The following is a 4,405-nucleotide window of genomic DNA, read 5'->3' as shown; positions in this document are numbered from 1 at the left end:
GCTCACACCGTCAACCAAATCCACCTCCAAATCCTCCTCCTATTCCAATTTCTAATCATAATCCCATTGATCCTAACTTGACTATCCAAAATTCGTGTTTCAATCATCCTGGTCCTAGAAATCATCGTTTTTGGTATTATCAATATTTTGACTCTTACAAAATCCGGGAAGAACGTATTCCTTCTCGTCAAGCTATGTTAGCTATCAATTTTAAATATCTTCCTCTTTTACAAGAGTGGAAATTTGATAAACTCTTTGACCTTGAACCCATCGTTTACCATCAACTTGTTCGTATTTTCTATTCTATTGCCGTTTGTGTTAAAAACCAAACTGAAACCTAAACCATAGGAATTCGTTCCTACCTCCTAGGACAATTCTTATATATTGACTCGGCTTACATAGTCAATACATTCGGATTAGATAACGATGGTGTTTCAAATGAAAAACATGTTTTAGGATCTCGTTATAAAATAAGAGATAGTGCGAGTGTCTTAGACCTACATGAACGTTTTCTTCATCTAATGATTTCTTGGTGGTTTCGACCATCCGGAGGTCGTTATTCTACTCTTAGAGCCTTAGATCTTTTGTGGTTACATTGTTTCGAAAATAATATTAAATTAACCTACCTCAGATTATTTTTGCTGAAATTGTTGAAACCGTAAATCTTGTTCCTAACAAGAAACTCTGTTCATCTCTTGTTTACGGTTGCATTTTTGAGTAATCTGTTTTCCAAAGCTGGGCTTAGAGTCGGTCTAGATGTCGTTTTTCGCCTTAAGAAACAAATTAACCTTCTTTCCTTAACGAGAGCGGGATGGATTAAGGATAAGGAAACCGGTGAATGGGTTCGATCTTCTGCAAATACTCCGGGAGCTAGTTCTTCACAAGCTCCACCCGAAGCTGACGAAGATCTCGAGCTTGAGCAATTAATGCGAGACATCGATGAAGCCGAAGATGATCCTAAGCAACCCGAGGAGCAGCCCGAGGAGCAAGCACAACAAACTCATCAAATGCCTCCATATTTTCAATCCTTTATGGAGACATTCGATTTCCGATATGCTACCATGGATTCGCGCTTTACTTCTATAGAGTTACACTTATCCACAATGGGAGCTCAACAATTAGAAATTCTTCGGGAGATACGTGCAAACAACGAAGCAACCAACGCGCGTATTAATGACCTCACTCATGAAATGGCCGCTATGCGAGCTCGTTTTCCTCCTCTTGATCCGGATATGTGATTCTGTGCTTAAATTTAAAACTTTGAACTAAAACGATTATTGCTTCAACTTTTTGGATTGTTTGATTTTGTGACTTTGTATTTGTTTGTTTGAATTTATATATTTTTCTTTTGATGGTTTAGTTAAATTTATTGAATCATTTACATCATTATAGCAATATGACCAATTTTGCCATGTCACATTAATTATGAATATTGATTATGAAACTAATGGCTAACGTTTCTCTTGCTTGTGATCTTAGCAGCTTATATTATATATAATCAATTGGCTAAATGATTTCAAAACCTTGTTAAATTCTTTAAAATGTCTTTTTGATTTAACAAAAAGGGGGAAAAGTGTTAAATGTGTTTTAAATGATAAATGGGAGAAGTGTTAAAGTAAGGGGGAGTAATTTCAAAACTTGATTTCAAAATCTTAAAATTACTAAAATGTTTTGTTATATCAAAAAGGGGGAGATTGTTGAAAATATTTTGATGTTTCGATATAACAAATTAAGTTAAATGAATTTTAAGATTTTCCAAATAATTTTCTAAGTATATTCGATATAACTATTCGAATATCAAAACATTACTCCAAATCTTTCAAAAATCATTTTTAATCCTTACTCAAGTGTAAAATTAAGTTTTAATCTTAAAACAATTTCAAAATAATTTTACAAAGTATTTCGAACAATTTCAAAGCCAAAAATTCCAGATTGCTCAGAGGGAACCGATTCCCCCTGAATGGTTTGGCTCCGAGAATTCCAGTATGCTCGGAGGGAACCGATTCCCCCCCATGGGGTACCGATTCCCCCCTTGTATAACGGTCAAAATATTTGAATTTTACACTTAAGGAACCGATTCCCCATAGGGGGTACCAATTCCCCCCACGCTCCAAGCTGTTTTATTAATTGTTTTCACACTAAAACGGCTATATTATCTTCTCTAATCATCCCCAACGTTCAGAAGTGATTCAATGTGTATTTAAGCAAGCTTAGAAGCCATTGATCAATAACAAGAAACATCAAGCAATTATAATTGATAACTCCTTGAAAAGGTCATATTTTGGGACCTTTTCACTTAAGTTATTGAATGTCTAAGAGCCCATTTAGGACCATTTAGATGCATTTAGGAGCATATAGTTGCATGTGGTGGATTTCAGTTTGCCGTGACATTTTATTTTTACAGCGGTGCTGCTTTATGGGAAAGGTACTTGTCTGATGATGTGCAGGTGTTGAAAGCAAGGAAAAGAGGATTTAAAATGCCGTGACATAAGGATATTGCTGAGCTAAATAAAAATGCCAAGTTCAAATGGCATTTCAGGAGCGTACAATGAGAGAGAAGATATTTTCTAGCCAGCTGTCCCGGATTTTACGCATGCTCTGCCCGAGATACCCACAACAGCATTTTGGCGCTTCAACCACCGGTTCTGTTGATGACGTTGCCTAGTCTGACCCTGCAGATCTTGTCGGTCCTAGGGCGCCTGTAGCGGGATTATGCCGGTTTCTAGCCATCTACCTAGGCTGTATCATTGCGTAGTCTGCTCGACTCCCAAGTAACTCAACCATGGTTTTGGGGTTTCCTAGGATGGTTAACACCAAACCTTAGGATTTCTTTTCCCCTATAAATAGAGGAGGAAGCCATATTGAAAATGACTTTAGTTTCAGCCACATTTGATCTTAAAAAGTTAGAGAGAGAAAGGTATTTGGCAGTGCACGTCGAAGGCTTTCTCTCCTCCCCTTAGTCCTTGCTTTTATATTTCGTTGTTGGGTTGTAAGGAACGAATGAATCTTGCTTTGTGCTTGTTGATTTCGAGCCCCACCATGAACTAATCCTATTTGGTGGGAGTTCGCATGGTTATTTAAGTTGTTATTTTAATGAATGGTTGTTGTTTCATGCTCTATTTTGTTTTGTTTATGATGCTTAAAGTCTTGAGGTTGTAGGAGCTACGAGAGTAGCCTTTCCTTAGGAGGGTTCATGAGGTTCGAGAGAATGCCTTGGCAATTTATCTTTAGTCTTCGAGAGAAGCTAGGGAGGAACTACATAAACAACGGGTTCTAGATAGTAACTAGGCCTAATCCACCTTAAAGATAAGAATAAGATTTCATTCGACTAAAAGGAGTTGTGTATAAACGATAGGTTAGATGTTAATGCTGCCGCAAAAAGGTATTGCCGAGACATATTCTATTAGCTGAGTCAATAGGATCACTGCTTGGGCTTACGCCAATCGGTTTTGCCAGGGCATCTTTAGTCTGTCGAGTCCCTTACTAGAGATAGCATAGGGCACATCAGTAGACTCTGTCGGGTAGGGTAAGCATAGAAGAAGCACCATTCAGAGAAATAAACTTAAGTTTTCCTTGTGTCTCCCATCACTCATTTTCATTGCTGCTTGTCTTGTGAGAAAGCTAAAGTCCTACATATATTAAATCTAGTATTTGCATTTTTATTTTGCCTTGACATTTCCATTTGTTTTCACGTATCACAATTTAATTTGCCACGACATATCCATCTGCTACCACACTATCACCACTCCATTTCCACTACGTCCATTCCATTTTGCCATTGCATTCTCATCTGTATATATACCATAACTAACTTTACTTAGGTGACAAAGTAAAGTGCCTTGACAAACCTATTTGATTTCCCCAATTCCCTGTGGAGACGATACTCTACTTATCACTTTATTACTTGTTCGATTGTGTATAATTGCACACATATCCGCATCATATTTTAGTACTCACAAACAACGGACAATAATCAAGAGAAAATCAAAGAGAAAGCATCAAACCTCAAGTTTGAGCATTTCAAGCCCATTTTTCATTCAATATTCATTTTGCTTTCAAGAACACTTATTGTGCTCAATTGTATTTATTCTTGAGTGTTATTTCTTTGTTCTAGAATTGTGCAAACATATTTTCCTTGTGAGGTTTTTCTTGTAAGTTTGCAAATTTGTATTTCTCTTTGAGAAAAGAGTGTTCTCAAGAATTGGGGTATATTCTTGAGGGAGTTGTAAGGTTATCTCTTTGGCCTCAAAAGAAAGAACAAATTAGTGAATTTGTTGGAAAATCCTTAGTGTGGATAGCTAATGTAGTGGACGTAGACTTTGGTTGATAAAGTCGAACCACTCTAAATCGCTATGCAATTTCTTTCAATTTTCTGCAAAAGCTTCTACCAAAATTTTTATTGCCA

This window comes from Hibiscus syriacus, unplaced genomic scaffold (genome assembly GCF_006381635.1).
Source record: "Hibiscus syriacus cultivar Baekdansim isolate YM2019G1 unplaced genomic scaffold, ASM638163v2 tig00110462_pilon, whole genome shotgun sequence".
NCBI lineage: Eukaryota > Viridiplantae > Streptophyta > Magnoliopsida > Malvales > Malvaceae > Hibiscus > Hibiscus syriacus.
This window is presented reverse-complemented; position numbering follows the sequence as displayed.